The following is a 12,816-nucleotide window of genomic DNA, read 5'->3' as shown; positions in this document are numbered from 1 at the left end:
CATGGGTAGGACGAGCTAACATAATAAAAATGAACATCCTACCCAAATTAATTTACCTATTTAGCGCCATACCTATCAAATTACCAAAAAACTTCTTTACTGAATTAGAAAAAACTATAACAAATTTCTTCTGGAATAACAAAAGATCAAAAATATCAAAGGAAATAATGAAACAAAATGTGAAGGAAGGGGACCTAGCAGTACCAGATATCAAACTATACTATAAAGCAGCAGTCATTAAATCAATATGGTACTGGCTAAGACATAGAAGGGAGGACCAGTTCAATAGACTCCGGGTTAATGATGTCAGCAAGACAGTGTATGATAAACCCAAAGAGCCCAACTTTTGGGACATGAATCCACTATTTGACAAAATCTGCTGGGAAATTTGGAAAACAATATGGGAGAGATTAGGTTTAGATCAACATCTCACACCCTACACCAAGATAAATTCAGAATGGGTGAATGACTTGAATATAAAGAGGGAAACTATAAATAAGTTAAGTGAACACAGAATAGTATACTTGTCAGATCTCTGGGAAAGGAAAGATTTTAAAACCAAGCAAGAGTTAGAGAAAATTACAAAATATAAATTTAATGGTTTTGATTATATTAAGCTAAAAAGGTTTTGCACAAACAAAAACAATGTAGTCAAAATCAGAAGGGAAACAACAAATTGGGAAAAAATCTTTATAACGAAAAATTCTGACAGGGTCTAATCACTCAAATATACAAGGAAAAAAATCAAGCCATTCCCCAATTGATAAATGGGCAAGAGACATGAATAGGCAATTTTCAGGCAAAGAAATCAAAAGTATCAATAAGCACATGAGAAAGTGTTCTAAATCTCTAATAATTAGAGAAATGCAAATCAAAACAACTCTGAGGTATCACCTCACACCTAGCAGATTGGCTAAAATGAAAGAAGGGGAGAGTAATGAATGTTGGAGGGAATGTGGCAAAACTGGGACATTGATGCATTGCTGGTGGAGTTGTGAAATGATCCGGCCATTCTGGTTGGCAATTTGGAACTATGCCCAAAGGGCTATAAAAGACTGCCTGCCCTTTGATCCAGCCATACCATTGCTGGGTTTGTACCCCAAACAGATCAGAGATAAACAGACTTGTATGAAAATATTCATAGCTACGCTTTTTGTAGTGGCAAAAAACTGGAAAATGAGGGGATGTCCTTCAATTGGGGAATGGCTGAACAAATTGTGGTATATGCGGGTGACGTAATACTATTGTGCTAAAAGTAATAATAAACTGGAGGAGTTCCATGCAAATTGGAGAGACCTCCAGGAAGTGATGCAGAGCTAAAGGAGCAGAGCCAGAAGAACATTGTACACAGAGACTGATATACTATGGTAAAAAATATAATGGGCTCTTGTACCAGCAGCACTGCAATGACACAAGAGGGCTCTGAAGGATTTATGGTAAAGATGCTACCCACATTCAGAGGAAGGACTGCAAGAGAGGAAACATATAAGATAAACGATTGCTTGAATGCATGGGCTGAGGCGGACATGAATGGGAAATAGACCCTGAACAAGGAGACATGTTACAACCAATGGACATGTGTGTTGGCCATGGGTGGGGGGATGGTGGGGGGGTGAAGGGGAAATTAGGGGCATAAAGTATGTAAACAGATTAAAAATGAATATTAATAAATGTCTAATTAAAAAAAGCATATAAAAAAAGTATGGAATAAAGTACATGGGATTAGAAAAAACAACAACAACAACAACAAAAAAAACATGCCTCCTCACAACTCCCAAACTTTTTAGATTCCTTATGTGTGTCATTTTCTAGTAGAATATAAGTACCTTAAGGGCAGGGATTGTCTTTCTTTTTGCTGGTATTTCTATTCCTTTAGCTCATCTCAATGACTAGCACATAGTAGTAAACAATATATGGCTATTTCCTTCCCTTTTTTCTTAGGAGGGATGCTTAGGTTGGAGAGGAGGGAAAAATGGAAGATCTGTAAAAATAAATTATTTCTTGAAAAAAATATGAAAAGTGGTGTTATTTTTATGTTACCTTCTTTAAAGAAATATACATATACATGCATATATATGTACCTGTGTCTATAGTTATTCAGTATTTTAATGAGATTTTAAAGTTTCTGTGAAAGATACTTTTTAAACCATATTAAATGATACTGTGAAATTGTGGCATAAAATTATGGCCTTCCCCAACTTTTTATGCTTTGTTTGTGAGCAGAATTCATAGGGTACACCTAAATCAAAATGTACAGTGTAAAAAATTAATTTCCAGATTTTAGCCTTACTGCTCACTGAAATCCACATAAACAATTGCCTTCTAAGCTAAATATTCTGGATGCAAAATTTTTATAATGGTATAAATAAAATCTTAAAAGTTCTGAAAATATTAAGAATTATCCTTCAATTCTTTTTCTTTCTCTATAATGTATGAGGAGGTATTACCCAAGGTTTAGGTTAAAAAACCCACCTTTGAAAAGAGCAGTTCAAAGTCAAATTCTAAATACCAGCTAATGTTTTACTTTTCTTACTTTAAATTTGTATCTATACTTTTTATTTTTGTATCATCTTTACTTCCAATATTAACTATCCCACTCCTCCATCCAGCAAATCAACCCTTCTTACCATTCCCCTTGCCATGATTGGCTTTGTGCCTGTAGGAATAGAATTCCTGATGGGAATTTAAATTGAGATCCCTTGAGATCTTGCCCCACAAGCTAACTATCTCCTACTGGAATGTTCTATGGTTGATAATGAGGAAGGCAGATAGATAAACATTCTACATTCAAGTAATATATAGTAATTCTCTCAAAAGATTACTTCTTCTTGATAGTGGATTCTCCTCCTGACTACCCCAAGTTACTTACTCTTCAGTGTCTCCTCTATCTTGATTCTATTTAGAGTGTGTGTGCATATAGGTATATAAACATTATATGTGTGTGTATGTATATGTGTAAATAAAAATTAATCTTGGAGACATTATACTTAATTTATAAGTATTTTTTAGTAAAGAGAAAGAGAGAAATAAGGTTTTCAGCCTAACTCAAAGTCTCCAGCTACAGTTGCAAATCTTAGATCCTAGATTCTCAGACCAGTGTGGTCCCCATGGTAGGCTGGCCCACTACTGCACTACTTGCCACAGATGGCTTATATAGATAAGTGCCAGGAGGACAGTGAGAGAGCTCTTTACACAAGTAAAAAAAATTACAGAAATAGACCTCACCCACTTCATGTGCTATTTTTTAAAGCTCAGCCTAATCCCTTCCTCTAAGATTTTCTAGGCTAGGATTTCTCTTCAATTCCTACATGTCACATCCCTTGCCTTACCTGCCAGGCTTACAAAGTAGGACACGTGACTCTATGATAGTAAATCTTGGGTTGGAGGTCCCCTAAGAATTTAATTCATGCAATATGTTGATGTGGGGGATGGAACATATATTGTGTGTGTGTGTGTGTGTGTGTGTGTGTGTGTGTATTTAAAGGTTCTCCAGGATCATGGTTAATCTTTAGGCCAACCAATGGTTGGGTCTCCTCTAATGCCATTGTTTGACTAAAAATATTCCTCAGTAAATTACAACAGAAATAAACTGTAAACAGTTCTTTTCACTCTGATGAAGACCCCTAACATTTTATTGTCTGTGGTACTGCCAATTATATTCATTCATTCATTTTTTCACTCTGATGAAGACCCCTAATATTTTATTTTCTGTGGTACTGCCAATTATATTCATTCATTCATTATTTTTGGGAAATGATTTGCTTTGGATCTTCCAATCAATATCCCTCAAACAAGATTATGTTGTATTGCTTCATCAGTCATTGCTTCATCAGGAGAACAATTAGATCATTTTACATAATATATTAAATCTGACTTTGAAGAAGTGTTTTTCTTTGTTTTTTGTTTATTTTGTTTATGATTTAGCTCTTATAATTTATGCTAAATTGGACTCACTTCTATGCAGAAATTTATTTCTACCCTATAAATAACTTCATAAATAAATAAAAAAGGAATTAATAGCCAAATAAATACAAATGAACAAGATCTATTAAAATCTAATGATAACTTCTAAATTAAAAGCATTTTCCAAGTATTAACACTGCAATACATTATCATTGCCTTAAATTGATTTTTTTAAAAGGAATTTCCTAGAATATGAATCTTAAATTTATATGGAAATAGTGGTATTACTAAGGGAAATTATTTTACTCACTTTGATCAATGGTAATGATTTGTCTATGTGGTGCTAATTTATGTCAATATTATTCAGCAGTTCACATTTCTTAGGATTAATTAATATTTTTGTAAGATGTTATTTATACTCAGCCTATTAAGCTAAGCTATCTGAACTAATTCATTATTTTTAAGTAGCTAAAATAGATTGCTATTGAAAAAGAAAACTTGGGAATGGCTGAATAAGTGGTAGCATATGATTTTGATGGAATACTATTGTGCCATAAAGATAACAAGCAAAATAATTTTTAAAAATAACATGAAGTGATGCACAGTGAAGTGAGCAGAAACCAAATAAATGCTGCAGATTACAGCATATGATTCTTCATTTTATTTCCTGCATGAATTTTTCTTTAGTGTAAGTGATATGTGTCTTCTTTCATATTAATGAAAATAGGTATTACATGAAAAAAACACCTATACAATCTATAGCATTATGGAGGTGTGAAAGGGAGACAAAGAACATGGATCACAAAGTTTCATAGAATTTATTGTTTTCTAATAATTTCTATATGTATTTTACCACTACTGAGATAATTGCATAGTTTATGTGCATTTTGTTACATAGAAAGGGAGGCCCAAAATATACTAAACAAAACAACTTCCTAAAGACTACATGAATCTAGTAGAAAAATACTGAAACTCAAAGAAGAAAATGAATCTCAAATATTAGATTTGAGCAATTACAATCTAATTACTCCATAAAGCATCAGGAAACAATAAGAAAAAATTAATTTCTCAAGGATAGAGTTAGTCAATATAATAAAAATTACAATTCTAACTAAATTGATTTACCTATTCCTTGTGATAAGAAACTATACCAAATTTATGTCCTAGTATTAAAAAAAGTCAACAAAAAAGTCATCTGGAATTTTAAAAAGTCAAGAATATAAGGGGAATTAATGAAAAAGATATGAAGGAAGATGATCTAACCATCTCAAACTATATGGTAAAGTGGTAATGATCAAAATAATATGATTTCAGCTAATAAATAGATTGGGAGACCCAAGAAATAGACTAGGCACTCAACACAAAGTAGTTAATGACTATAATAACCTAGTATTTGATAAACACAATAATCCTAAGTATTAGGGAAAGAACTCAGTATTTTACCAAAAACCTGCAAGGGAAACTGGAAAATAGTATGACAGAAACTAGGTATAGAACAATAGCTTATACCAGTGATGGGCAAACTTTTTCAAAAAGGGGACCAAAGGAAAGGAAATGCTCATCTGTCAGTCTGTTTCTAAGGCAACTCTTTCGAAGTTTCATTGCATTGTATCCTACTCATTGTATTCATCAGATTAGGAATAAAGAGGGAAAAGTTGGAATCTGATTACAGATCAAAGTATTCTATCCATCTCTTCATTTCCCTTATGCATTTTTATTGTTTATGTGATATGTGTCTTCAGTCATGAAATGGGGAATACAGAAATATCTATTACAGGAAATCGCTGACATAACCTGTATCAGATTATGTACTGCCCCAAGGTGGATGTTGAGGGAGGGAAGGAAAAAATATGAATCACAAAATATCAGAAAACAATCATCAAAAATTATTTCTACATGTAATTAAAATAATTTTAAAAGCTAATATAGTAGAATGAGTGAGTGGTAAAGAGGTGTAAAAAGTAGAAATTCTTGATAATATGGTTGTACATAGGATACAAAGGATAAATGGATAGATTTAAAGTTGTTCATATACTTAAATTGGGAAACAATCATTATATATGTATATAGGCATAGATATAAATATAAATATATTATACACAATATCATTCTGAAGAGTCCCTAGGCTAAAGTCCTTTACCATTTAATCAAAAAAGTCCATGCCAAAAATATATTAAGAAATTTGGGTTTATTTCAAGTACCTCATCATTCTTTTGAAGTAACTAGAAGTAAAATAAGTGAAGTATCTTGCTTAAAATCATATATGTAACAAGTGGAGAGGTTAGATTAAACCTCAGATCTTTTGAGTACAGATTCAAAGAACTTTATTTAACATCCAACTGCCTAGTTTTTACATCACACTACCTTCTCTCAGTCTATTCAAATGTAAGCAGTTGAGTATTGCAAAGGGAAGTGATAAATGTAGGAGGAAATGTGGCAAAATTGGGACACTAATCCACAGCTGCTGGAATTGTGATTTAATCCAACCATTCTGGAGGACAATTTGGAACTATGCCCAAGGAGCTTTAAAAGAACATCTGCCCTTTGATTCAGCCATACCACTGCTGGTTTTGTACCCCAAGGAGATAAGGAAAAAAGACTTGTACAAAAATATTTATAGCCTCACTCTTTGTGGTGGCAAAAAATTGGAAAATGAGGCAATGCCCTTCAATTGAGGAATGGCTGAACAAATTGTGGTATCTATTGGTGATGGAATACTATTGTGCTGAAAGGAATGATTAACCGGAAGATTTCTATGTGAACTGGAAAGACTTCGAGGAATTGATGCAGAGAAAAATGAGAAAAACCAGAGCATTGCACCCAGAGTGATACACTGTGTCACAATCAAATGTAACAGACTTTTCTATTAGCAGCAATGCAATGATCCAAGACAACGCTGAGGAACTTATGAGAAAGAACACTATCCACATTCAGAGGAAGAACTGTGGGAGTAGAAACACAGAAGAAAAACATTTGATTGATGACATGGTTCAATGGGGATATGATTGGGTTTCTGGCATTAAAGGATCACTATTGCAAATATAAATTATATGGAAATAGATTTTGAACAATGATACATATATAACCCAGTGGAATTGCTTGCCAACTCTGGGATGGGGAAGGGAAAAGGGCTGGGAAAAATCATGAATCATGTAACCATTGAAAAATATTCTAAAAATATAAATTTAAAAAAGAAGTTGAATATTAATTTTATATAACAGTATATTTGAAGAAATGCTGAATAAATATATACAATCTTGAGCTTATATTTTTAATTCAGAAAGAGAAAGTAGGAAGTTTGAAACAATATACAAACTTCACAGTGGATTTTTTTCTTTTCTTTGCTAAGAAGTTTTAAGCAGGCTTTTGTTTACTCAGATGCATCCAGCAATTAAAAAAACCTCATAGACAAAAATAACAACTTGCCAGATGGATAGGTTTGAATGTGATTATGAGAAAATAAATTAATTCAAGTAAGTTTTTGATAAAATCTGACATATGAACATTCATTTTCCACAAACCTATCAAAGGGACATCAACTCTTAAAAACTATTTGTATTTCTTCCTATATAAGTAAATGCTTTTTAGAATTATTATTCATAATTATTTGGTAACAAAAATTATTTTGCATTCTTTACATTATAGGCATATAATTAAATGCTGAGTAATGACTGAACAACAACAACAAATCAGGGAACTATTTTAGGATGTTTTGTTTTAATAGCCTAGGTCTCTTTTCTTTTTCATATCCTTTCATAAATTTATTTTTCATATATATTCCATCAGTGACATCAGGAAATTAAAGTTAGAAACCTAGGAAAATGTTGCTAACCTACTTTGGAGTACATATTTTTTTTTCCTTCCCATAAAATACTTAATTCATAAGAGTTTGAGATTACTTGGTTTTAGGAGATGGTGTATCCTAGTCTACTATATCTACTAAATACATTTCCCCTTTGTTTATTTCTACATGGTAGGAATCATATTTGTCAGAGAATATGGTGATTTAGATAATATTGTAGTCATACTTCATTTCCAAAATAATTTTCAGTTACATATTGTGACAATTGTTGATACAGTTGCAAATTTATTTGTAAATTTTCATTGAATTATTGTTTCCTTTTTATTGTAATATTTTGATTTTTCTTCTACAACACCCCTTCTTCCAAATGCAAATACAAATATTCCTTTTGTGCTCTCTGCCAGTGAATCAGGTTCATGTGCTATGTTCCTGAATGTCATCTTTATTTCTATCAAGTTGGATAATACAGATATAACAAGAGAGATTTTTTAAGAGGATAAAAGAAAATTAAGAAAATATTTTAGTACATATTTTACCACCTTACATCTTCTTCAAATATTAAAGAGTAATAAAATATGCCCTCGATCTTTTGAAAGAAAAGGAGTGGAAACCTGGACATAGTTTCACATAAAACTGCAAAGGACAATGTCAGGAATGGATCTTCCTCAGACAGGAATCTATTATTGCAGACCCAAACCAGGGATACAATTTGTCACTCTTAGGTCATTCAACAATTAAGAAATGTGGGCTTACTGAATCATAATATAAAAAAAAATACAACATGGATATTCTAGCAGAAGAACAGGAAACTCTCAAGAATGAAAGAGTGCAAATACAAAAGGAAATAATTTTGGTGAGGAAGAATGACCTGTTTTGGGAAGTCAGAGATGTGTAGGCATAAAAAGAATCTTAACAATTATATAGGGATTTTGTAGGCAAAAAAATGTTGCATTCTGTCATTCCACTATGTAGGGGTCCTCTGAGGATCAAATTATGGTAATGAATTTTCTTTCTTTAAAGGTTTAAGCGTAGGGATATTTGGCCATCTACGGGCAGATGGATGGAAAAGTGGGTAAAGTATCAGGTCCAGACTTAAGGAAGAATCATTTTCCTGAGTTTAAATTTGACCTCATCATATGGTAAATTGAGCTGGAGAAGGAAATGACAAACCATTCCAGTATTTTTATCAAAAAATCTAAAAATGCGATCACAAATAACCAGAGAACCAAGAATAACTAAACAAGTTGGACATCAATAAGTGACTGATTTAACAAATAAAAGCATCAACAAACCTTAAGAAAGACAGGACTAAAATATAATATCCAAAATGTGGAAAATTCCAAAGGATAAAAACAAAAACATGGCACGAAATTCTAAGAAAAATACAGGAGCAAAAAAGAGGAGTATATTGGAAGTTCCAGGTTAAGATGGTGGCAGAGTAAAAAGCAGCACTTAACCTCTCCTAACCAAAACATACAGGACTCCTCAAGGGGACATAAAAACAAATCCAGATGAAAGGAAGAACCCCATAACAGGGGGCAGCCTGGAAGGTACATGGAATTGGGGCATTTCCATGCTATAAAAGGGTGAAACAGCTCTCACTAAATCGCTAGCTGAACAACCCCTTCCCCCCACATGCAACCTACGACTCCAAAGCCAGTTCAAAAGAAATAGAGCAAGTTTGGGGCACCCATTGAGTCATTGGCAGCTCCGGGGCCTGTTCCTGATAGCAGCAAGACGTAGGACACCAAAAGGATAAAGAACGCACACAGACTTTGAGCACAGACACTGAGCACAGGCACGGGTGTAGGCAAACACAGGCTCGCGCGCCTGTGAGCGAAGGCCCTCAAACCCTGAGTGGGGAACCAGTGCAGACAGGTATACAACCATGGAAGCAGAGCCCTGAGATTTGTAAAGGAACCTCCGTCAGAGGATCAAGAAAGGGGGTCCACCAGGGGGCTTGACCTTGAAAACAACCAGACCTGAGACCTCAGGAGCCTAAAGAACACAGAGAGACCCTGAGTCTTAGGATAAAGCTGAGAAGGGGCTGGGCTAACAATGGCAACCCAGAATCAGAAAGCCCAGAAGAGAAAGATTAACAACAAGAACAAGAAATCTTTAACATTCGACAACTTTTACACAGAGAAAATCCAGACAACATAGCAAACAGAAGATGAGAACAAACAAGCAATCACATCCGGAACCAACCAAAATAATGAAAACTGGTCACAAGCACTTGAAGAGTTCAAATCTGAGATGAAGAGAAAGTTGGAAAAGATTTGGTTAGAGAAATGGGAAATAGTTCAAAAGGAAATCAAGCAAAAAATGACAGGTTAAAAGGCAGAATTTTGCAATTGGAAAGTGAGGCTCAGAAATCAAATGAACTGATAAGCAAACACCAGAAATGATCAGATTGAAAAGGAAAACCAGTCCCTAAAGGCTAGAATTGAGCAATTAGAAGCTAATGATCTCTCAAGACAGCAAGAACAAATACAAAAAAGTCAAAAGACTGAAAAAAAATAGAAGGAAAAATGAAATATCTCAATGAGAAAGTGACAGACCAAGAAAACCGGTCTAGAAGAGACAATTTGAGAATCATTGGTCTCCCTGAAAAAGCAGAAATTAATAGAAAGTTGGACTCCATACTAAAAGAAATTATTCAGCAAAATTGCCCTAAAGTTCTACAAGAGGGCAATATAGATACTCAAAGGATCCATAGATCACCCTCTACACTAGACCCAGAAAAGACAACCCCCAGGAATATAATAGCCAAATTCAAGAGCTTCCAAGTAAAAGAAAAAAATCTTACAAGATGTCAGAAAGAGATAATTCAAATATCAATGAGCACCAAACAGGATCACACAAGATCTGGCAGTCTCCATGCTAAAAGACCACAAGGCTTGTAATATGATATTCAGAAAGTCAAGAGAACTGGGTCTACAACCACAGATCAGAAGGGATAAACAAAGGGGAACAGGGGAGTGGGGAGAAGGGAGGGGAGAAGAAGCGGGAAGGAATTCATTAGGCCTTTAAAAATAAAAAGAGAGGAATAATAAGGGAGAGAATAGAAAGGGAAGTTAATCAAGGGAGGGTATAAGGGATTCTGGCTTAAAGCAAACCACTGGTTTAATAGAATTTAGTGTAAGAAGAAGGGGTAGGACTAGGGGAGGATACAAAAATGTCAGCAAATACATAACTGATAATTATAACTCTGAATGTGAATGGGATGAACTCTCTAATAAAACGGAAGCAAAGAGCAGAGTGGATTAGAAACCAAAATCCTAACATATGTTTTGTACAAGAAACACATATGAGGTGAGTGGACATACACAAGTTTAAGGTTCAGGGCTTGAGCAAAATCTTTTGGGCATCAAATGAGAAAAAGAATGCAGGGGTGGCTATTATGATTTTTGATAAAGCCAAGTAAAAATAGATATGATTAAAAAAGGTAGGGAAGAACATTATATCGTGATTAAAGGCAGTATAAACAATGAGGAAATAACACTGCTCCATATGTATGCACCAAGTGGCATACCATCCAAATTCCTAAAAGAGAAACTGGCAGAGCTCAAGAAGAAAATAGAAAGTAAAACCATAATAGTGGGAGATCTAAATATTCCTCTTCCAGATCTAGATAAATCAAACCAAAAAATAAATAAGAAAGAGGTAAGAGAGGTGAATGAAGTCCTAGAAAAATTAGATTTAATTGATATGTGGAGAAAAATAAATAGGGACAAAAAGGAATACACATTCTTTTCAGCTGCACATGGTACATTCAAAAAGAATGACCATGTAATAGGTCATAGAAACATTGCAAACAAATGAAAAAGAGCAGAAATAATAAATGTAACCTTCTCAGATCATAATGCAATAAAAATAATAATTAGTAAGGGCACCTGGACAGGCAAATCAAAATCTAATTGGAAATTAAATAATATGATTCTCCAAAACCAATTAGTCAAAGAAGAAATCTTAGAAACAATCAACAATTTCATTCAAGAGAATGACAATGATGAGACATCCTACCAACTCTGTGGGATGCAGCCAAAGCAGTACTTGTATCACACGGGGATCAGGATGGAGGAAATTTATATCCCTGAGTGCATATATTAACAAATTAAGGAAGGCAGAAATTAAAAAATTGGGCATGCAACTCAAAAAATTAGAAAGCGAGCAAATTAAAAATCCCCAGATGAAAACTAAATTAGAAATACTAAAAATCAAGGGAGAAATTAATAAAATTGAAAGTAAAAGAACTATTGAACTAATAAATAAGACTAGAAGCTGGTATTTTGAAAAAAACGGATAAAATAGACAAAGTACTGGTCAATCTAATAAAAAAAGGAAAGAAGAAAACCAAATTGATAGTATCAAAGATGTAAAGGGAGACCTCACCTCTAATGAAAGGGAAATTAAGGCAATCATTAATAAATATTTTGCCTAATTACATGGCAATAAATATAATGATTTAGAAGATATGGATGAATATTTACAAAAACATAAGTTGCCTAGATTAACAGAAGAAGAAACAGAACACCTAAATAATCCCATATCAGAAAAAGAAATTGAACAAGCCATGAAAGAACTCCGTAAGAAAAAATCACCTGGGCCTGATGCATTCACAAATGAATTCTATCAGACATTCAAAGAGCAACTAATCCTAATACTAAAGAAATTATTTGATATGATCAGCAAAGAAGGAGTCCTACCAAATCCTTTTTATAACACGAATATGGTACTGATTCCAAAGCCAGGGAGATCAAAAACAGAGAAAGAAAACTACAGACCAATCTCCCTAATGAACATAGATGCAAAAATCTTAAATAGAATACTAGCAAATAGACTCTAGCAAATAATTAAGAAGATCATCCAGCATGATCAGGTGGGATTCATACCAGGAATTCAAGGATGGTTCAACATTAGGAAAATCATCCACATAATTGACTATATCAACAGTCTAACAAACAAAAATCACATGATTATCTCAATAGATCCTGAGAAAGACTTTGACCAAATACAGTAGCCATTCCTATTGAAAACACTGAAAAGTATAGGAATAGAAGGACCTTTCCTAAAAATAATAAACAGTATATACCTAAAACCATCAACAA

The sequence above is a fragment of the Gracilinanus agilis genome, chromosome 1 (genome assembly GCF_016433145.1).
Source record: "Gracilinanus agilis isolate LMUSP501 chromosome 1, AgileGrace, whole genome shotgun sequence".
In the NCBI taxonomy this organism is placed as follows: Eukaryota; Metazoa; Chordata; class Mammalia; order Didelphimorphia; family Didelphidae; genus Gracilinanus; species Gracilinanus agilis.
The sequence above is the reverse complement of the archived record's forward strand: the minus strand, read 5'-3'. Positions refer to the sequence as shown.